Source organism: Schistocerca cancellata, chromosome 9, assembly GCF_023864275.1.
Source record: "Schistocerca cancellata isolate TAMUIC-IGC-003103 chromosome 9, iqSchCanc2.1, whole genome shotgun sequence".
NCBI classification, from domain to species: domain Eukaryota; kingdom Metazoa; phylum Arthropoda; class Insecta; order Orthoptera; family Acrididae; genus Schistocerca; species Schistocerca cancellata.
In genome coordinates this window covers 435,435,083-435,460,008 of record NC_064634.1, presented here as the reverse complement: position 1 = coordinate 435,460,008, position 24,926 = coordinate 435,435,083, and positions in this window count along the sequence as shown.

The following is a 24,926-nucleotide window of genomic DNA, read 5'->3' as shown; positions in this document are numbered from 1 at the left end:
TGTGAGTTCAGTGCCGCGTTCAGTTTTGTTTCTTCTGTTGTTAGTTTATGGTATAAGCTGTAGCTGGATTTTACAACTTTAAATCTGTTTGGTTATTGTTGTAGGCTAGTAAATGGTCAGGAAATGTCGTATGGTATCTCTCACTTTTTAGATCTTTGAAGTGTTCTGAATATCTTATCCTGCACGTTTGTCCTATTTATACTGACTTGAAAGTGATGCATGTGCGTCCACATATAATTGATATGTCTACTTTATCTGTGGGTGTTTCCTGGGTGCTGAGCTTTTTTCTGTGTTGTGTTTTACGCCTTGCATCCCATGTTATGTCCCAGTTTCTTAATATGACGTCTATTCTGTGAACAATGCTATTTTAAATGACTAAGTGCCATTTAATTTTGTGTGTGTTTGTGTGTTTTTTTGTGTGTTTGTGTGTGTTTGTGTGATTGTGTGTTTTATTGCTCTGCCATTTGAGTTTATTCTCGCTGGGAATAAAATTGTTTGCTGAACACGAAGTAATTTTGTTCTATTGTAGTCCTGATTGTAACTGCCGTTTTGTCAATATGAGTGTCTGTTGTGTTTCCTTGTTGTTTTAGTTCTAATGTAATGATGTTAATTGTTTCGTTCATTAGAATGAAAGTGTATACCTACCTGACATCAAATGATATAAGGCTTGCTGTGTATGTTGTTTCTACGTTCTTGCCTCTGTCTATGAATCCTTTGAGCTTTAAAGGTAGCTTTTGTTTTCCAAAGTGCGAATTTTCTTTAGAAATCAGTGTGTGTTGGGATAGGTGAAGAATCGAGGATTTTTGAAAAAGATGGCTGAATTTAACAGAATACTGTATTTATGCACTTTTTTGGAGTCGATGCCTTTAAATTCTTCTATCTCATTCTTTTTACCTGGCCCTATTTAGAATGTATATCTGAAGTTTTTCAGTGTCCATTGAATGTTTTTGTGGTAAATTGCCTAGTTCACTGGTCAATTAGGTGATATTGTAGCCCTCCAAAAAATCTAATGTTTATTCTAAGTATTCCTTTTATTTCATAATCACTGCAATACTTTCTTTGTCCATTCCAGTTAGAATAACTTTGTTCTGCTTTAATTGTTGTTTCAGCTTATTGTGCGTGATTTCTACTGGTGTTCTATTATTACAGATTCTCGTAGATTTGTGTTTTCTAATAATCTGTGTTATTTCTGCAACTACTATTTCTCTTGGTAGGTTTGAATTAAAATTTAGAGTCCTCAATCTTTATTGTTCCTTCAGATTTTGTTATGAGGTCTTCTGTTGTTTTGTTTGATAAGTCTGCATTGATTTTGAGTTTTGGTTCTTTTTGTAGTAGGCTTCTTTCTTGTTTGGCGACACTTCTGTCAGTTAGGTTGACGATTCAGCCAATGAAACTGTATTTTGATTATGATGAATGTATACAGTTGTCATTATTGTGCTGTTTATGATTCAGTTGAGCTTTTTGTTTTATTTCTCATGTTTTTCTTGCATTACTTTTGTAGGTATGCATTTTCTCTCCGTGTTACATCCTCAGAGTGTGACAAATTTCAAATGGATTTTGTGAAGTTCAGTACTGACCAATTGTTTTCAGCATACAGCTCCATAATTTCTTATTTTAACCAAATAGCATGTGCATTGCTTTTCACTTCTATTGGTGCAGATGACATGGTATTCACAAACTATTTATATTATTAACTTATGAGCTGAAAATTTTTTTGTAAATTATACATGCTTGGTCAGGCGATGAAATGTTCATAATTCTGATTTGCTGCTCTTACATTTGTTGCCTTTGCAGTTAAAATTATTGGATATGAGGTCTCCCGGTTACACAAAATAATTTTTTTCGTCTGACTGAAACATGCTGCAGCACTTTTGTTCTGTCCCGTTGGGACGTGAACTTATTTTAAGTGATAGCTAATCTACGAATATTAACCCTAAAGACAATTTTCATTTGTTCTCTCATTAGCTTAATTTTACATTGTCGTTGTTGTGGTCCTGAGACTGCTCTCCATACTACTCTGTTCTGTGCAAGCTTCTTCATCTTACAGTACCTACTGCAAACTACATCCTTCTAAATCTGTTTAGTGTATTCATGTCTTGGTCTCCCTCTACGAGTTTTATCCCCACGCTGCCCTCTAATACAAAATTGGTGAGCCCTTGATGCCTCAGAATACGTGCTACCAACCAGTCCCTTCTTCTAGTCAAGTTGCAACACAAATTTCTCTTCAATTCTGTTCAATTCCTCCTCATTAGTTATGTGATCTACCTATCTAATCTTCAGAATTCTTCTGTAGCATTACATTTCGAAAGCTTCTATTCTCTTCTTGTCTAAACTATTTATCGTCCACGTTGCACAACCATACATGACTACACTCCATACAAATACTTTCAGAAAAGACTTCCAGACACTTAAATCTATACTCGGTGTTAACAAATTTCTCTTCTTCAGAAACGCTTTCCTTACCATTGCCAGTCTACATTTTATATCCTCTCTACTTAGACCATCAGAAGTTATTTTGTTCCCCAAATAGGAAAACTCATGTATTACTTTAAGCGTCTCATTTCCTAATCTAATTCCCTCAGCATCATCCGATTTAATTCGACTACATTCCATTATCCTCGTTTTGCTTATGTTGATGTTCATCTTATACCTCCTTTCAAGACACTCTCCATTCCGTTCAGCTGCTCTTCCACGTACTTTGCTGACTCTGAGAATTACAAAGTCATCGGCGAACCTCAAAGTTTTTAACTCCTACTCCTAACTTTTCTTTTGTTTCCTTTACTGCTTGCTCAATATACAGATTGAATAACATCAGCGATAGGCTACAACCCTGTCTCACTCCCTCCCCAATCACTGCTTCCCTTTCATACCCTTCGACTCTTATATCTGCCATCTAGTTTCTGTACAAATTGTAAAAAACGTTTCGCTCCCTGTATTTTGCTCCTGCCATCTTCAGAATTTGAAAAAGGGTATTCCAGTCCCCATTGTCAAAAGCCTTCTCTAAGTCTACAAATGCTAGAAACGTAGGTTTGCTTTTCCTTAATCTATTTTCTAAGATAAGTCGTGTGGTCAGTATTGCCTCATACGTTCCGCGATTTCTACAGAATCCAAACTGATCGTCCCTGTAGTCAGCTTCTACCAGTTTTTACATTAGTCAGTAAGGAATTTGTGTTAGTATTATGCAGCCGTGACTTATTAAACTGATATTTCGGTAATTTTCACATCTGTCAACACCTGCTTTCTTTGGGATTGGAATTATTATATTCTTCTTGAAGTCTGAGGGTATTTCACCTGTTTCATACATCTTGCTCACCAGATGGTAGAGTTTTGTCACGGGTGGCTCTCCCATGGATATCTGTCGTTATAATGGTATGTTGTCTACTCCCAGGGCCTTGTTTCGGCTCAGGTCTTTCAGTGCTCTGTCAAACTCTTTACGCAGTATCATATCTCCCATTCCATTTTCATCTACATCCTCTTCCATTTCCATAATATTGTCCTCAAGAACTTCGCCCTTGTATAGACCCTCTATATTCTCCATTCTAACTTTCTGATTTCCTTTCTTTGCTTAGAACTGGTTTTCCATCTGAGCTCTTGATATTCATGCAAGTGGTTATCTCTTCTCCAAGCCCTCCGTCTTCAGGCCACAAGTGGCCCATTGGGACCATCCGACCACCGTGTCATCCTAAGCTGAGGATTTGGATAGAAGGGACATGTGGTCAGTACACTGTTCTCCAGGTCGTTATGATGGTTTTCTTTGACTGGAGCCGCTGCTATTCCGTCAAGTACCTCCTCAGTTATCATCACGAGGCTAACTGCACCCCGAAATATGGCAACAGCGCATGGCGGCCCGGATGGACACCAATCCAAGTGCCAGCCACGCCCGAAAGCGCTAAACTTCACTGATCTGACGGGAACCAGTGTATCCATTGCGTCTAGGCCGTTGCCTCTTTTCTCCAAATCTCTCTTTATTTTTCCTGTAGGGAGTATCGATCTACCCCTAGTGATATACGCTTCTACATCCTTGCATTTGTCCTCTAGCCATCCTTGTGTAGCTACTGGGTGATCAAAAAGTTAGCATAAATTTGAAAACTGAATAAATCGCGGAATAATGTAGATAGAGAGGTACAAATTGACACACATGCTTGGAATGACATGGGGTTTTATTAGAACCAAAAAAATACAAACGTTCAAAAAATGTCCGACAGATGGCGCTTCATCTGATCAGAATAGCAATAATTAGCATAACAAAGTAAGACCAAAGATGTTCTTTACAGGAAAAGCTCAATATGACCACCACCATTCCTCAACAATAGCTGTAGTCGAGGAATAATGTTGTGAACAGCACTGTAAAGAATTTCCGGAGTTATGGTGAGGCGGATGTTGTCTTTCAGCATCTCTAAAGATGTCGGTCGATCACGATACACTTGCGACTTCAGGTAACCCCAAAGCCAATATTCACACGAACCGAGATCTGGGGACCTGGGAGGCCAATCATGACGAAAAGTGGCGGCTGAGCACACGATCATCACCAAACGACGCGCGCAAGAGATCTTTCACGCGTCTAGCAGTATGGGGTGTTTTTTTTTTTTTGGTTCTAATAAAACCCTATGTCATTCCAAGCACGTGTGTCAATTTTTACCTCTCTATCTATATTAGTCCGTGGTTTATTAAGTTTTCAAATTTATACTGACTTTTTGATCACCCGGTATTTTGCACTTCCTGTCAATCTCATTTCTGAGACGTTTGTATTCCTTTTTTCCTGCTTCATTTCCTGCATTTTTGTATTTTCTCCTTTCATCAGTTAAATTCAATATCTCTTATGTTACCCAAGGATTTCTATAACCCCTCGTCTTTTTACCTGACACTTTGCTGCCTTCACTATTTCATTTCTCAAAGCTACCCATTCTTCTTCAGCTGTATTTCTTTCCCCTATTGTTGTCAATCGTTCCCTAATGCTCTCCCTGAAACTTTCTACAACCTCTTGTTCTTTCAGTTTATTCACGTCCTTTCTCCTTAAATTCCCATCTTATTGCAGTTTCTTCGGTTTTAATCTACAGTTCATAAGGAATAGATTGTGGCCAGAGTCCACATCTGCCCCTTGAAATGTCTTACAATAAAACCTGGTTCCTAAATCTCTGTCTTACCATTATATAATGTATCTGAAACCATCCAGGCTTCTTCCATGTATACAACCTTCTTTCATGATTCTTGAACCAAGTGTTAGCTATGATTAAGTTATGCTCTGTGCAAAATTCTCCAGGCAGATTCCTCTTTCATTTCTTACCCCCATTCCGTATTCACCTACTACGTTTCCTTCTGTTTCTTTGCCTACTACCGAATTCCAGTCACCCATGACTATTAAATTTTCATCTCCCTTCACTACCTGAATAATTTCTTTTATCTCACCATACATTTCATCAATCTCTTCTTCATCTGCGGATCTAGTTGGCATATGAACTAGTACTACTGTGATGTGCGTGGGGTTCGTGTCTATCTTGGCCACAATAATGCGTTCACTATGCTGTTTGTAGTAGCTTACCCGTACTCCTATTTTTTTATTCATTATTAAGCCTACTCCTGCATTACCCCTATTTGATTTTGTATTTATAACCCTGTATTCACCTGACCAGAAATCTTGTTGTTCCTGCGATCGAACTTCACTAATTCCCACTACATCTAACTTTAACTATCCATTTCCCTTTTTAAATTTTCTAACCTACCTGCCCGTTTAAGGGATCTGACATTCCACCCACACAACGCCAGTTTTCTTTCTCCTGATAACAACGTTCTCCTGAGTAGTCCCGGCCCGGAGATCCGAGTGGGGGACTATTTTACCTCCGGAATATTTTACCCAAGAGGACGCCATCATCATTTAACCATACAGTAAAGCTGCAAGCCCTCGGGAAAAATTACGGCTGTAGTTTCCCCTTGCTTTCAGCCGTTCGCAGTACCAGCACAGCAAACCGTTTTGGTTAGTGTTACAAGGCCAGATCAGTCAATAATCCAGACTGTTGTCCCTGAAACTATATGTTGGCCAATCTAGTCGAGGGATTTTGTTATCCTGAAGGAAGTCATTCACAAGATGTGCACGATACCGAGCTTATTGTCGTCCATGAAGACGAATATCTCACCAATATGCTGCCGATATGGTTACACTAACGGTCGGAGGATGGCATTCGCTTATCGTACAGCCATTACGGCGCCTTCCATGACCGCCAGCGGCGTACGTCGGCCCCACATAATGTCACCCCAAAACAGCAGGGAACCTCCACCTTGCTGTATTCGTTGTACAGTGTGTCTAAGGCGTTCAGCCTGACCGGGTTGTCTCCAAACACGTCTCCGACGATTGTCTGCTTGAAGGCATATGCGACAGTCATCGGTGAAGAGAACGTGATGCCAATCCTATGCGGTCCATTCAGCATTTTGTTGGGTGCATCTGTACCGCGCTGCATGGTGTTGTGGTTGCAAAGATGGACCTCGCCATGGACGTCGGGAGTGAAGTTGGGCGTCATTCAGCCTATTGTGCACAGTTTGAGTCGTAACATGACGTCCTGTGGCTGCACGAAAAGCATTATTCAACATGGTAGCGTTGCTGTCAGGGTTCCTCCGAGCCATAATCCGTAGGCAGCAGTCATCCACTGTAGTAGTAGCCCTTGGGCGGCCAGAGCGAGGCATGTCATCGACAGTACCTGTCTCTCTGTATCTCCTCCGTGTCCTAACAACATTGCTTTGGTTCACTCCGAGACGTCTGGACACTTTCCTTGTTGAGAGCCCTTCCTGGTACAAAGTAACAATGTGGACGAGACCGAAAAGCTGTATTTGCCGTCGAAGCATGGTTGAACTACAGATAACACGAGCCGTGTACCTCCTTCCTGGTTTAATGCGTGGTACTGATCGGCCGTCGGACCCCCTCCGTCTAATAGGCGCTGCTCATGCATGATTGTTTACATCTTTGGGCGGGTTTAGTGACATGTCTGAACAGTCAAAGGGACTGTTTCTGTGATACAATATCCACAGTCAACGTCTATCTTGAGGAGCTCTGGAAACCAGGGTGATGCAAAACTTTTTTTGATGTGAGTACATTTTGCATGACAATTTTTACATTACACCGAGTGACAAGTGTTGCATATGAGTTCACATATGTACCGTATGTGCTTACTTATCTGTGTATGTTTTCTGCGTTCTGAGCTTTTTCTACTTTCATACAAAATTGGATAAATGAACTTAGAATAGAAATGGACCTGCCTCGCGCCAATCTCAAGGCCGACCAGAGTGTTGTGTTTTCTGTCCTATATCCTAACTGTAGTCCCTGTTTCTTTAATAAGTTGCCTATTCTGTGAAAAACTATGTTATTGTGGGTCAGCATGTGGCACTTAGTACTATGTCGTGTCTTACGTGTGCTTATTGTCTGACTGCTGTGATCTTGTGTTTTGTGTGCACTCCTTTCCGTTTACATATTTGCTGGTTTAATTTCTCTGTCACATGCGTACCATAACTATTTTCCACTCCTATTTGTTTTATTGCCGTTAGTTCCTGCTTTTAGTTGTTTGTCTTTGAGTATTTAGTTTCAATCTATGGAGCATAAATATGAACGTTGTTTGCTAGTGTACGAATGAGTGAGTCAATAGATTGTGGATGAGAATTACAAAGATAGTTTTCTAAACGTTTTGATGACACTGCTAGTCTTACAGCTGCTATCTAGCTGTTTTGGAGACCATATGTAATTTCAGTTGAAAACGGCCTTTTGCATATGCAGATGGCAGTGGTTGGTCTACAGGGTGATTCACGTTTTAAAGAAAAATTGCTTTACTTTTAAGTTGTCCAGAACGTCTAAATTGTTTTTGTCAGATAGAGTTTCCTCGTCGCCATAATGAGGTTGCAAGGATGCTACACTGTTACGATGAACATGAATGTATGAAAGGATTTTTTCGGTTATGAAATTAAATAAGTCACGATTACGTGGTGACGTCTGTGTGAAAATATGTGGCTGTGTTCACATCTGTCTTTACAGTTTGTACAAGATAAAAGTAATACTTTGTCTTCAGCATGCCAAAAATAATTGAATAATAATGAAAGTTTGTTTTGTTTCTAATCTATTTGTCGTTGAGAAAGCATAAAACCTAGTGGTACAGAGTGCGACTGCATTGCCATTTAAATGTGGTGCGTTCGCATTTTCCTCCTCCTCATACTCAGACAGTGCGCCACGGCGGTGGGGGAAGTTGCCAGCCAGGTTGAGCGCTAGGGCGTTCGTGCCCGGTCATGGCTCCTAAACTACACGCTGAATTCTTGGCCGACCCTGCTCTAGAGTTTTTACCCTCTGAAGCTCCCTCTAGTACAGTGGAAGTTATTTCCTGATGTCTGAACACATGACAATCCCTTGTGAGCATTAAAAACATTTTCGTTTCTTCACCGATGCGGTGTAAAACTTCCTCATTCCTTAACTTATCATACCCCATTATTTCCAACATTCTTCTGTGGCACCTCATATCAGTTTTTCCACAGTCCATAATTTCACTGCCACGTAACACTGTGCTCCAAACGTACACTCTTAGAAATCTCTTCCTCAATTTGCAGTCTATATTTGAGACCAGTAGTCTTTTTTGTTCAGTAGCACCCGTCTTTGCCCATGCTGGTTTGCTATTTGTGTTCTCCTTGCTTGGTATGTCATGCGTTATTTTGTTTCAAAGGTGGCGGAACTGTTCAATTTAGTTTGCTATGTTACCACCAGTTCTGATATTTACCTTCTCGTTATGAACATTTCTTCTAATTCTTATTAAATTCGTCGCTCTGCGGTTTACTCCCAGCCATTTTATGTGGTCATTAGATTTTCATTCCATTCAACAGATTCTGCGTTTCTTTTCATTCTCACTGTTGATGCCAGTGTCATCAGTAAATCACAATACTGATATTCTTTCACCCATAATTCTAATTCAATTCTTGAGCATTTTTACAATTTTCGTCATTGCTCCTTGAGTGTATAGAGTTCACAGTAGTGTCGAAGGACTGCATTTCTCTATGACACTTTTTCTAATCCGAATACATCGTTCTTGGTCTCCCACTCTTATCGTCCACTCTTGGTTTTTGTATATATTGTATATTAGTCAAGGCTCCTGCAGCTTACTCCTATTTTTCCTCAGAACTGCCAATATCTTGGACAATTTTATAGTGTCGAACTTTTTCTCTCGGTCGACAAATAATATGATAGCGTCTTGCTTTTTCTTCAGTCTTGTTTCCATTATCATGCTCAATTTTAGGACTGCCTCTCAGGCGCCTTTTACCTTTCCGAAAGCTAAAGTGATCGGCGTCAATTTACATTCTTCTGTATATTATTTTTATCAGCTACTTGAATCCGTGAGCCGTCGATCTGATTGTGCGATAGAATTCGTACATATCTGCTCTTGCTATCTTCGGAACTAAGTGGATGACATTTTTCCGATAGTCTGATGTAATGTCACCTGTCTCATTGACTGTACAGGCCAACTTGCATAGTCGTTTGGTCGCCACTTCCCGCAGTGATTTTAGAAATTCCAATAGTAACGTTATCTATCCCTTCTGTATTGTTTGACCTCAAATCTTACCCAAATTTTTTAAATCTGACTAATCTGGATCTCCTACCTCTTCCATATCAGTTCCAATGAATTCCATTACGACAATAGGCCATTCCTCCCACTCCTACAGGCATTCAGTGTACTATTTTTCACCTATCCGCTCTTTCCTCTGCGTTTAACAGTGGAATTCCTATTTTACTCTTAATGTTACCCTCTTTGCCTTTAGCTATACCGAAGGTAGATTTGAATTTTCTATATGCTTCATCTGTTCTTTCTAAGATAACTTCCTTTTCGATTTCTTCACACGTCATCCGCAAGCATTTCAACTTGAATTCCCTAGATTTACATTTTATTTCATTCCTAAGTGGTTTATGTTTATGTTTTCCCTTCCGCTCTCAACATTTTTGTACTTCCTCCTTTCGTCGATGAGTTGATGTATTTCTCCCATTACGCAGGGTTTCCTCGCAGTTACCTTTCTTGTACCTACGATTCTAAAAACATGTGCGATTGTTCTTTTTAAAGGTGTGTATATCTCGTCATATGAACAGTCTTGTCTGATATTCCTCTTAGCGGTATCCACGTTACTCAGTGCTTCAGATTCCACTTCTTTCCACACTGTTCTTCAGGACGGCTCTCTTAAACTGCAATTTACTCTTCATCATTACTAAAGTGAAAACCAAGTCTATATCTGCTCCTGGATACGCCTTACAATAAAATATCTGATTTTGGAGTCACTGTTTTGCCATGACGAAATCCATTTGGAAACTTCCATTGTTTCTGAGCCATTTCCAAATACGCCACCTCCTTTTGTGATTCATGAATATTCGCTATTGCTAGCTACGTTTGCTGCAGAATTAGTCATTCCAACTAAAAAGCCCATATTCTCCTATAACTCTTTTTTCTGCTCCTTCCTCTATAATCGCATTCCGGTCACCCATGACTAATATATGATCATTTACCCTTACATGGTGAACTGCCCGTTCAATATCGTCATTTACGTTCTCTATATTTTCATATTCTGTTTGTGTTGTAGACATGCATTCCTGAACTATTGTTGTTGGCGTTTGTTCGCTGTCGCACGTGATGAAATGAATCCAGTCACTGAAGTATTCACAGTACCTCAGTCACTACACTCCCTTCCCATTCATAATGAATCCTACTCCTGTTATACTATTTTCTGCTGCTTTTGGTATTACCCTATGTTCTTACGCTCACAAACCCTTATCTCCTTTCCAGTTCACTTCACTGACCAATAATATGCTTAGACGGAACTGCAGCATTTCCCTTTTTAGATTTTCTAGCTTCCCTAATACGTTCAAGCTCGAGAAATCCCACGCTCAGACCTTTAGAGTGTAACCCTTTCGTTGGTTATTCCATCTTCTTGCCACGGGAATCTTGCCCTCGGCAGTCACCTCCAGAAGATCCGAATGGAGGACTAACCCAGAATCTTTGGTCAATCATGACACTTTCTCAACTGCAGGTCACATATCCTGTCAATACACCTCATATGTGTTTAATGCAGTGATTTCCATTGTATTCTGCATCCTAATGCGATTCATCAGTGCCGAATCTTCCGCATTTTATGGCAGTTTCCCATCCCCAAGGGCAAATAAGTGGCCTTTTTGACAGACCCACTAGCAGAACAGTCAAAGACGCTACCACAACAGCATAGGTGCAAGCACCCTATCAAACATCAATCGGCAAACAAAATAAACATACTTAGTGATTTTAATAGTAGAGTTGGTAAGGACTTCGAAGGGTGGAATGGTGCCACTGATAGGAGGGATTTGGCAGCACCCTAGATGGAAGCAATGACATCTCATTGATTACGTAATTCCCCCTAAAAAGATCTACACGATGTTTTTACGATAACAGAAGCCGCTGGTCGGTGGGCAGATCACACACTTATTTTCTCCGTCATGCTTTTGTCAGTAACTGCCCATAATAGGAAATAAAAGAACTGTAGGCACATATTTGATACTGAGAAGTTTTGGAAAGTCAGAATATCATTCATAATACAGGTAATAGCTTCACCACCCACCAACTAGGGGCCAGCCGCGGTGGCCGTGCGGTTCTGGCGCTGCAGTCCGGAACCGCGGGGCTGCTACGGTCGCAGGTTCGAATCCTGCCTCGGGCATGGGTGTGTGTGATGTCCTTAGGTTAGTTAGGTTTAAGTAGTTCTAAGTTCTAGGGGACTTATGACCTAAGCTGTTGAGTCCCATAGTGCTCAGAGCCATTTGAACCATTTGAACCAACTAGAGAATGACAAAATGATGTAACATAACACTAGGATAACTTGAAGACCACTATTCACGACGGCTACAAAGAAACATAGGATATAAAGCCAGGAAACATCAGTACTGTTTTGATGCAAATGATGAAGAAAATGAAGCACGAGGACAGCCTAGCAAGCGTGCGGGAACGTGAGCTCCATAGTTAAGAGAGAAGAATTTCGTGTTGCCTGAGCAAACGTACAAAGAATTTCCCCTGCACTGAAGAATACAAAAGCTAACGACTTACAATATCTCACAGACAAAACTGTGCCACAGATATTCCAAGCCATAAAACGCAATTTACGGTCAAACCACCTTTGACACAAATGCACTTTGGTCCAGTGAGAAGCAACACGTCTGAAAGATTAATGCTCCATCATAAATATGTAGAAGGAATGAACTATTGATGAACAAACATACGACATAATAGAACAAGCATCCGTCAAAGAAATTTGCTCCCCACCAACATTAGCTGAATTTAACTGTGCCGTCAATCAAACAAAGCAACACAAAGCCACTGGTATGCCAATGGAAACTCTCAAATCAAGTGGTAAGGAATCCATACTACACATATATGAACTGTCCACTAAAATCTGGCACAGTGAATAAACGCCTCCTGATTTCAGAAATAGTCTCTTGGTTACATATTTAAGAAACGAGATTGCAAAGCCTGCAATAACTACGGTGGAATATACAGGTTAGTTGCTGTCTAGTTTGTGGAGGGTAATTACTCGAATTCTCGCAAATCCTGGTATGCCCTTAGTGGAAGAAATTACTGTGAAAGAGCCCTTGTGGCGTCAGGCCTTCCAGAGGAACCACAGACATAATACTGACAGCTTCTCATCTTGAGGAAACACGAAAGGAACCTCATAAAACTCTTCACATTGTGTTTATTGCCCTCAGTAAGACATTTGACTTCGTAAACCATGCAGCTTTATGAAATACTTTTTCTCTCTATGACTCTCCACAGACATTATTACAATTTTGAAATTTATCTTCACAGACAACGTGACTCAAAAAGAAAGAATAGATTTCAATTGTTTATTACAGGCAAACTATAAATGATAGAAACACATTGGGCAACTCACTGGTTAGAGGAAGGTTCAAAGTTTTCACACAGATGTGTTTGTAGCAACATGGCACTACACCACAAGAGAAATTTTATGCGTTGGAATTTGCACGAAGTCAGTCCATTGTTCAAGTGCAACGGGAATTCCGTCGTCGAATCAACAAGAAACCTCCTCTACACAAACATATTTATGGATGGAATATAAAATTCTTAGATGGCCCTTGGAAGACGACAAGGCGGGTCAGCCAGAAACTTCCGCTTCCTCAAACAACATTGTGGCGTGTTCTGAAACGACGCCTGCATATGAAGCTTTACGAGTTGCAGTTACTGCAAAAACTGCGTCCCGGCGATCATTAGACAAAGTAAGAATTTGGCATTTGAATGACGAATTGCCCCAAAATATGATGCCATATGAAAGAAGTGAATGAAAATAGGCATAGTAGGCTAATTTACTGATATGTTTATCACCAAAATTTGCAATAACGCTAATAGCATAAGTAGCTGAACCTAACTGTTTTAGCAGATCATCGATGTGAACCAGATCATTGATATGAACCAGATCATCAATGGTGTTATGCCATTTACTGTACAGAATTGTATAAGCTGTGTTTTCTCAAAATTTTGTGAGAGTCCATTAATTTTCTGAAAGACATTATGTGCAATTTCCTCAGCTGATTCTTGCTTCATGGGTGTAATTACTATACTTGTATAATCAGCAAAAAGAACTAACTTTGCATCGTCATGAATATAGAGTGGCAAGTCATTAATATATATTAAGAACAATAAGGGACCCTAGACTGAACCATGTGGGCCACTATTCTGATACCCCCCCCCCTGTTATTGGGCTCTGCTGGTTTTTGTAGACTATCTGTATTGTTAATTTCACCTTCTGCATTCTTCCAGTTAAGTATGAATTATACCATTTGTGCACTGTCCCACTCATACCAAAATACTTAAGCTTATCTAGAAGAATTCCACGATTCACAAAATAAAAAGCCTTTGAGAGATAACATTGGAAAGTGGAGTGAGAACCTAGGTTTTAGACCACTTTTCAAGGCGTGGGATGCCATCGATCTCAGGCATGGCAAAACCTAACGTAAGATCTGCCAGGACTGGCTAACATAAACAATTTATAGAAAGAAACTCGACTGTGATAACGAGGTCCAACCTCGCTAGCCACAGACAGAGAGAGTTTTACAGCACCAAGTGTTGGGCAGTGTGTTACTAGTTAACCTCCTGAAAAAAGAGTCAGAGAAGGAGAGTAGCTTCTGTTACACCATCTTTTGACTGGTTAGTGCTTAGAATATCTATAGTTCAGTGAATGAAAATGATGTGACGGAAAAAAACACATGAAAACAGGAATCTTCTTTTTAGGAAGACGTCGGTGCAAAATCACTTCTTTTCCATGACAGTTCTCCTCTGCTAATCTTCTTCACCACAGTTCACCTCTGCCAGTCTTCTTGTCCACCAGGGTACATGTCCGCTATGATTCCTCTTCATACGTTATCAGTCAAGCGTCTCCGTATCAGGCTCCTCTTGAAGTCGATGAGAAAATTTTCCATCTGAACAGAACATAACTACAGCTGCAAGTCGTATGTATGAAACGAATGATTGATTTTTCAGACACTTCAGCCTCCACCTGCAGAGTAATATGGTGAGATTTAGCTGCAAGTGTGAGACGAGCCACAGGGACAGCCAATCTATTGTTACTGAGTATCAATAAATTCGAACTTCACTCTAAAGACTTGTTTGTAGATTTTACGATCAGTATTGTTTCAACTCTGGCTACAGAAGCAAACGCATACTTTTAATATTAATATTAAAATTTCGGTAATCACATCGCAACTTCGCAAGTATAATCTCTTGTACTCACACGTATTTATTGGATTCAGACAACACATCTTTTAACTAGACTTCCCTAGTGTAGCTTTTTAACATCTCTAATGTAATAAACTGAGTTAATTTTAATTCTTGTATATTTATAGACAAGAAATTCCTTGTTCATTACTTTGGAGCGCAATGATTAATTATGTAAGATCAACAGGTTCAGATGGCATACCTCTAGTCACCATCCTCATCCATATCCGTGTACATGCAGAACCTGTGATGACCCTGCTGAGAGCAAACCTAACATGACTAAAGAGTGCATCTATTCTGCGAATGTTTGCTTCACCTCAAGCAACAAATGCCAATCAGAAAAGTAACCTTCAGCACGCCGCCGATGAAAATATTAAGCTTTCACTGCTGTACTCCCACAAACGCAGGGAAAATGTAAAAACCTTTCTCGATCTGTATCTTCCCTAGAATTTTCCTGTTAAGGATGCCTCAGAAAACTGTCTGTGCTGTTTAAGAATACACCTCCCACCAGAGAAAACGTTTGCGGATATCCATAGCATTAAACATTTCATCAGAGGGAGTCCGACCGAAAATAGCTGTAGAAAGCGAACAGCACAAAAGGCAACTGTCTGCTATAGAAAATTCTTCTTAAGAATGCCCAAAAAATCTGTCCATGAATTTTAAGAATCTTCTTTCCACCAAAGAAACGTTTTGTGGATATCCACACCAGTAATCCGGTTACCTGACTGGCGAAACAGAGGGTACCTGACAAACAAAACCTCACGAGGAAGCCATTGAGACTTGTGGTTCACCTGCCGTCCTTCATGCCTGAAGACCAGCACCTGAGGCCTTACGCTTCCCCTAACTCCTAAGCCAGCAGGGGATTAGGCCTATTCTTCTGCTAGAACGTCTAATCTGAGGCTGGCACAGCTCACTGCCATCGTCTCCTACGTATTATACAGTTGCGCTGACCACTGAGCCATCGACACACAGTGGTCACCGTAACTGCACTGGACTACTCCAGCACGCCTAGCATCAGAATCAAATTCTAAAATATCCACCCACTACTAATGTAGTGTCCCTCACCCATTATGCGCATTACTTGCGGCAGGAGTTCTAGTCATAAGTGCATCTGCACTGAAGAGATCCATAGCCAACTCATCTTAACGACTGAAGTACCGGACTTCTCCATATCCCTTGGAGTCATTTTTGACCCACAGTAGGAAACCACCATTTTATTGCTATTTGGGTCTGGTTTGGATGACGTCACGTTAACATAATGTTCATAAGGACTCTAAGGTGTAACGAAAGGATGATTTTGTTCCCAAAATGAACAGTACACTGTCATAAATAAAGTGTCATATATAAACGCTATTTCTTTTAAATTTTACACGAGTAATTCTTCAATATTTCATCAAAAATCATCAAAAGAATTAACTAAAACAAGGTTACACTGTTTTCCTCCAAAAACTGATTGAAACATTGTCAAAATACAATGAAGCGCCAAAGAAACTGGTATATTCATGCGCATTAAAATACAGAGATACGTAAACAAGCACGATATAACGGTGCGGTCGTCAACGCCAATATTAGACGGAAGGTGTCTAGTGCAGTTGATAGGTCGCTTACTGCTGCTCCAATGGCAGGTTATCAAGATTTAAGGGAGTTTGATCATGGTGTTATAGTCGGCGCACGAGCGATGGGACACAACATCTCCGAGATAGCGATGAAGTGGGGATTTTCTCTTACGACCATTTCACGAGTCTAACCGTGAAGATCAGGATTCCGTAAAAGCCGGCCGAAGTGGCCGAGCGGTTCTAGGCGCTACAGTCTGGAACTGCGCGACCGCTACGGTCGCAGGTTCGAATCCTTCCTCGGGCATGGATGTGTGCGATGTCCTTAGGTTAGTTAGGTTTAAGCAGTTCTCCTGACGATTCATAGTCAGCTTATATTATTTTATTTTGCTGTTGGTATGTCCCTGTATTTGTCTAGTAATCTTTACCATCTTTCCGTTTCCTTCTCTAAATGCTGCTCTATTTAGACTGAGCTCTTTGCATTTCCCTTTCACTTTTTATAGCTACCCTACCATATTCATACATGAGATTCCACGGTCCTGCTCGCAGAATGTTACTCTTTTGTTAGTTAAATTTTTTTCTGCTTTTTTCCCTCTCTCTTGTCAGTCGTCTTCTGGAGATGCAAACAGGGGACAGTCTTTTGCCTATAGACTGATCATCATGCCCCATATTGAATTGCATGATGCATGCCCTGTGAACAGACATTATGTGTCTTAAACGTGTTGGTTTGCTTTGGCTTCTACAATCTCAGGTCGTTGATCATTACTGATTAGCTTAGTGGCTGATTCCTGCCCCAAGGCTTAAAAGTTATCCTGCTACTCTGTCTCCCCTTCAGCATGTTCGACAAGGCCTCTGGAAGAACGAATGTAATTGCTTGTTCTGGATGTCTTCGTTGACCATTGCTAATGATTTTTATTCAGGATTTAAGTAGTGGCTGGTCTTATAGAGCATACATATCTTTTACATGTGAACTAAAGGGGTATCACATCTATCAGCAGCAGCGTGGCATCGCGCGGAATCAGCAGTGACACCGTAAACGTTCCAGAGTCAGGATTCGAACCTAGGATCTCCTCGTTACTAGGCAGATGCGTTAACTACTGCACCAGCCGGGACACAGCGTCATCGCAACTCTGCGGACTTCACGGCACGTCTCACGGCTGATCAACATTCCCACCGAACTCCACCTACATGCAGTTCCTGTCCGTTGACTCCATGGTCGCTACTTTGAGATTCCCACAGGAGATGGGACGTATTTGTGCATCCGCAAGGAAGAAGGTGCATCCATTGTCCAGCTAGACATATCAATTATATGGATGCATGGTGTGTCTTCTTTCGGATGTATCTGAAACACACATTCGTCAAATCAGCCACATAGCTTAAATATAGTTCTGTAAAATTTATAGGAATGCGTCTGTCTGTTCCCCCAGAGAAGTCCGAAAGAACAGGCACCACGCACTCATATAAATCTTACAGTTATATTTAAGTTTTGTGGCTGATTGAGGAAATATGAACCTAGGCCACGAGCAGTTTTATTTTATTCTCTTGACAGGTGACCAAGCAGTAATGGAGCGATCCTTAAACGCAGGTAGATGGATGTTGTGGTTTAGGATCATAACTTCGTTGAAGAATAGACATTGCTATGTGGTTCCTTATTTCACTGTACGTATTCGAAGCCATGGATATAAGGCAGTGCACCAGTGTGATGAACTTCCACAGAATAAACGAGTATGAGGCTATTCTTCAAGGGCGCACACTAGTCCGCAGAGAGCACTTCTAACTGTTAAGGAGCACAAAATAGAAAATAGTGTTTTCTGCTCCCAACACATTCAGGTCCACTTCTGAAACAGACGTCGTTGGAGCATGTACCAAGATATACAAAACTCTGACAAAGTAGCAAACACTTGTATTCCAGCAGGTTTGTCTTCCAGTCGTCTGTGTGTCCGAGGTGACTGACTTTACAGTCCAATCCGAGAGGTACCCAGTTCGCCGCAGTTAATGAGAAGCGGGCTCAGGTGGAACAGCTTCTATCCTTCGATTTCATCTTAGCATTTCGTCTTCTCTTTAACGCTGCATCTCATCAGTCGTTGTTTGTTGGCTGTTTTCTTCAAAACCAAGTGCCTCACGGTGGACTGGCGATCTCCAGGATGAATGGACCTTAGTTGTTAACATGCGACACATCTCTATGTTATCATTCTTCCAACATCCCACACATCATTTTTGCTCTCTGTTACCGCAGAGTAAAACACCTGTTCGGGAATGCGATTCTTGTACGTGTGAACAACATGCCCTGCTCATCGCAAATGGCGTCTTAAAACCATCGCAGCTATTCTGGCTGTAGGTGCCTCTTCAAGGATTCTGATATTTGAACATTTATCTTGCCATGATATACGTAGAATCCTCCCCCAGGCATCAGTGGTCATATTGTTCCACCGTCTTCAGGTGCTGCATGTAACATGACGAACATTCAGGTCCATAAAGTAATGCGGTAATTGCAACTGAACGGTGTAAGACAATCTTTGTTCCCACATTGACATCGTGGTTGTCAAATACTCGTTATCCTAGCCTGGCAATGTATGCTTCAGCACTATTAGTTCTACACTGAATATCCGAATCTATGCTTGCATTTGAGAGGATACTGCCAACGTAAAGATGGGAGTTAGCTACTTGAAGATTCACTACGTTAATGATGACACTGTTATTTCTTTGTCCTTCTCGAGGTGCTGGTTAATGAAGGATCTGTGTTTCGGTGATACTGAGTTTGAGATCAGTCTTTATGCTGCATAGAAGACGTTCAGCATTAACATTACTGCTCCTTTAGACTAAGGCACAAGTGCATTATCAACAGCATACTGTAACTTAACTAATACTACAGTAACTTTTGGAGCCCTTGCTTTGAGAAAGCTTATATTAAACAGTTTACCATACATTCTGTGAACTAACTGTATTTCTGGAAAAAGATTATATCTGACTAAATGAATGACAGCAGCAACATATCAAGAAGATAACGTGAAGACAATCACACATCCTTTCATTGAACTGGTATTAACATGGAGAGGCTCTCCAACAGAGTCGGTATCACTGATAGCTAGGGTAATATACAGGGTGATTCAAAAAGAGTGAACCGATTTCAGTTATTTATTACGAACTAAACTATGGAAGACTGGAACGCATTGTACATGTCGCTGGATAGTGGAAGGTTGAAAGTTTTATGTTAGCACAAACCCTACACCATACACTCTACATGAACACGATGCGTTTCTCGAGGAACATTCGAACAGTAGTCCATTTCATTCCGCACTCACATCAGCGAGTCCTTGTTTATTGGAATGACAGCTTCAGCAATTCAATTCCTCAATTCTTGAAATAGTACCTGCCATAAGCGGGACAAAGACTGTCTTTTACGTACCTACACAGAAAGAAAAACGCAATGTGAATGGTCTGGTGACCTGGACACCAAAAGCAATGAACTAGATCTTCTTGTCCACTTCTAGCAATCGAATGTTATGGTATAGTGTTGCTAAGATAACGTAGCACCTCAGGATGAAGGTAAGGCTGGACGTCATCATGAATAAAAATGAACCAATGTAGGTATTACATTCCTATCAGAGATTCCTCAGCAATAAACAAAAGTCCATAGAATTTGTGAGCACATTTGATTTCGGTGAGTCTCATGTTCGATGATGACGCCAAGATTTTGTGATTGCCCAAATTCTTATATTATGGCGGTTTCTTTTACCCGAGAGATGAAACATCGATTCTTCCGAAAACAACAGTCTTTCGGAAAAAGATTAAGAGGAAAAGTATTCACTGCACAAAAGTGTGTAATCAGAATAATAGCTGCAGCCCACCCAATATCACCACGCAGATATTTATTTAACGAACTCGGGATATTAAGAGTACCTTCGTAATAAATATATATATATATATATATATATATATATAATTTGTCATTAATAACCCATCTCAATTCAAAAATAACAGCGAAGTGCATAGCTACAACACTAGAAGAAAGGATGATATTCACTATTCTGGATTAAATCTCACGTTGGCCCAGAAAGGGGTGAATTATGCTGAAACAAAAATATTTGGTCATTTGCCCAGTAGTATTCAAAGTCTAACAGATAGCAAACCAACATTTAAAGGCAAATTCTACTCAATAGGTGAATTCTTCGATATGAAGTAGTAACTGTAAAAAAAAGAAACTTAATTAATTATTTTGTGGAAAGAAAATTTACGTTAAAGTGACTTGTTCCACATCATTACCAAATGTCGTGTTCATGATCTATGGAACAAGGATTAATATATGTATGTATGTATGTATGTCGCAGTCAGTGTTTCTCTAAGATCTGCTTTCTGTGTTCTGTCTCAGAAGTGTTTTTCTGGGCCTCATAAAAAATGCTACATCTTCTTCTTTCGTACACAGGTTGTTTAATCAGGCTCTGCCAGTGGCCCTGCACTGCAGGAGACCTCATGTGTGTTGTGATTCCTAGTGAGCAGCATCCAGGCGTGGTTCTTCAAAGCAGTGACCAGTGTGACCAAGTAGCACTCACCCCCATAGCTGTCGGACGGTCCAACGAGGGTGGCCTCCCGTTCCCACTATCTTGAACCACTGCATGCCTGTTGGATGGACTCTAGCAAAATGTTTTAATTATGTGGTCTCTTATGTACGTTAACCATTCAGCTCAGTATTCAATGTAATCTACGTCACTTAAGTACGGGTAATCACTGATACTGAGATATATCTCATTAATTGATGGAGATTAATTATTACATTTTTAATTTCGGTTCTGTATTTATCTTAGGGTTTCCTTTCCAGTCGCTTGGAACTGAACTACTACAGCATGGTTTTGTTGCCTGTCGGTCAAAATCCCTCTTGTACAGGAACAGGTACAGCTGTCAAGCTGAAATTTGAGTCAAATATGGTCCTTTGGCGGTGTAACAAAAATCTAAGCTTCTAAGTCAATACAGTCAAAAGGTACGACCATGGTTCAAATGGCTCTGAGCACTATGGGACTTAACTGCTGTGGTCATCAGTCCCCTAGAACTTAGAACTACTTAAACCTAATTAACCCAAGGACATCACACACATCCATGCCCGAGGCAGGATTCGAACCTGCGACCGTAGCGGTCACGCGGTTCCAGACTGTAGCCCCTAGAAACGCACGGCCACTCCGGCCGGCGGTACGACCATATATGTTACACATTTTGATACACGTAAACTCACTAATAAGAACCTGTAGATGAAATATTCACATTCATAATTAACTTTATACGGAACCCCAGAGCGCGAGACCTACTCGCACATGTCCAGTTTTTTCCTATCACGTTTTCCATTTTCTTTGAGACTTTTTTTTCCACATACCACAAACAGCTTCTAATTTGTTGAATTACTTTTTTCGCTAATACTGTGCGCTTCACTAGTGTCACTTTTGATTTCTCCTAAACAATTATGGTGGCAAGAATAAATCAAAAATTTGACTTTATATGCGAAATGTTGCCATCAATATCAGCATTAGATATTAATTCTTGGGCTTTACTGCTTTCGAGTAAATGAATGGTGTTTTTCACAACGTTCATGTTCATCAATCCAATCCCCACCCCATATAGGAGCTGGTGGTAAGGAAATATCTGGCACTAATGACTTAAATGTAGCAACACGTGAAGGGGCTTCCAAAAAAAGTTTTTGTCATGCCCAACAAATTTGACACCATCTCTGAATTTGCTACGAATCTCTTCTGCAAACCTGCATCAGGCGTCATCTAAACAATTCGCATACATGCACCATTTGAATGTATAATGCTTTTAGAGACTCGACAGCTTTCACTACATGAGGCGTAGAAGCCTTTGCGAAGAGCAGTACATTTTCATGTCTTCTGGTCCATATGACACCCATATAATTGTCTAACAATTAGCTAATGGTGTAGAAAAAGTTACTCTTTCTACATACTCTCATTTTATTAGAAACTTTTCATATGGACCGTCTACTTCCATAGTTCCCACACTGACATTTACAGTATATAGTCCCGTATAGTCTCCGGTTTCATCAATTGATACCCCGTTGCCTCATCTGTTGCATTGTTTTTTTCGTCACTTCAGGTGAAGCAGTTCTTTCTCAAATTGAATAAAGAAGAAAGAGATTTGCCTGCGTATTTTTCTAAGAATTGACGAAATATTTGCTTGGCTCAGTTTACTTAAGGGAATGCCTCCCGAAGGAAAGGTGCATGGGCCTTGGGGCGCCAAGCTGAGATTTCTGTACAGGAATTTCACAGTTAATGACGGCCGCTTCGGACGCCAAGGTGACAGATGCACGCAAATACAAGATTTGTATGCAGTGGTATCAAAATTAGTAGCGAAAACTGACACGAGTGAACGTGTACGAGCTAGGCCAGCGGAGAGTGGTTACGTGGGCAGGGGAGTGGCGGGGGTGGGGGTGGGGGTGAAAATTACAAATGATAAATTGCCTGCGTGGGGAAAAGGTTCTCGAACTGGCCAGGGCAAGATGTAGAAAGTTCTTCACAAATGTTGAATAAATTGCCTGCGTGGGGAAAAGGTTCTCGAACTGGCCAGGGCAAGATGTAGAAAGTTCTTCACAAATGTTGAATAACATTGGCGGGGTTTCCTATCATGTTTTACCATTTTCAGTCAGTTGTATCCTACGTCTCTGTATTTTGCTTTGCCACGTGCTGCTGAAGTTAAATGCAATCGCAGTTGCTCTTACTCCGCACAGATCACGGTACAGTATTGTACCATCAGTCGAAAATACTTCCTTACCATATTGAGAAATGGTCTTGTAACTTTACTTGCACACTCGTTTCAATTGAGGTAGATTTACTGCACTGTATACGCACACTTCGGACTTAAACAAGTCTGAATAGCACAGTGAAACACCTGTCTGCAGTCCAGTGTTCAGAATATGTTAAGCAACTACCTGCTCATGAGAGTAACAACAGGCTACACAACACACTATTGTGAAGTCAATATTGTGAACTGAAACGAGATATGGAAGAAAGGTACATAGCTGCCATTTTCCAGAAAACAAAATGATATCGTAGTTCTCATACATGTAACACGGAAGAAATTAATTGCATCAGAAAAGATCTTTGCTTCTTGAAAGAAGAGAAAAAAGTGGCCATATGCGTACAATTCTGAATTAATAAATTACAGTAATTCATTTAGTTTTACATAACATGCATTTATATGTATTTAAGGAACGTGTCAGTCTTATCGAATAATTTATGTCCCATTATAAAAATTCCAGCCCTTGTAAGAAAAGGAGACAAGAAGATAATCGAAGCGTTTTAAATGCGGTGCTGCAGAAAAATGTTGAAAATTATGTGAACTGATAACGAAGAAATGAAGACCTTCTCCGTGGAATCAGTGAAAAAAGGAAAATATGGAAAACACTGAGTAGAAGAAGGGCATGATGATAGAACTTGTGTTAAGACATCAGTGAATATCTTCCATAGTAAGAGATGGAGCTGCAGAGAGTAAAAACTTTAGCAGAAGAAAGAGACTGCAATACATCCAATATATAATTTAGGACACAGATTGCAAGTGCTACTCTGAGATGAAGATACTGGTGCAGAAGAGTAGTTCGTGACGGAGCACCTAAAAACAGTGAGAACACCGATGACCCCGAAAAAAAGAAAATGTATGTTCTTAAGCGGACAACAGTTTTTATGACTTAAAATCATGAAACATCATGAAAGCGCCGTCAGTGATTGTCAGCCACACGTAGTAGGCAATGAACCACGTGGGTCTACAGAATTTTAGCCCATTTCCATCATCGGTTTATTAAAAAAATTATTTAAACTGTTTGGACTTAAAAGTGGTGGCAGCCGCGTGCCATTTTGTCTATAGACATTGGCAGTAACAAGATGTGTAACGACATTTTAACTTCACGCCGACATTTTATATAATGCGTGTAATTAGGTGATCAGACAAACCTGTTCTCACAATTCAATCCACAGCCCAGTCGCTTATGAAACAGGTAGGTGTGTCAGAACGGGACTGAATCAGTGCGGTGGTTTAACGACCGTTGATGTAGTACACCGTCCAAGCTCTCATTTAAACAAATGCTAAGTGGTTCACAAGTTCCACTTCAGAAAATTCGACGTACCAAGAGTTGGAACAACGTAACACAGACCACAGAGCTCACAAGTTTTGTGAACAGACCAGTAAAACCACGATTCTTTAAGGTATCGAATTCCCTTGTATAAAACATCAAACTTCTCATTACTTTGCAAATGAACAAACGTTTTAAATCTTTTACGTTAAGCATGTAAGCGAGACGTAAGTTCAAAATAGATTTGAAACCATCCTTTAAGTTTGTTGGTAGATTGTTACGAGCTCTCATTATCAAACATTTAGATGAATGTAGTCTCGGGAAGTTAAGTACCGTTTTAAGCTAAACGTAGTTTTTCACGCTCAACAATATCTATTACCTGGTATATCCTGAACTATGTGTTGTAGAATGATATAACTTTCCCGGTGCATTCAGTGGTATATTTATAGCTGCATAAACTCCTAAAGCTACAGTGCGGTGCGTGGCGGTGGGTTTCCTGTACCGCTGCTAGGCATATCCCTTCCTGTTACAATCGCAAATAGAGCGATAGAAAAACGACTA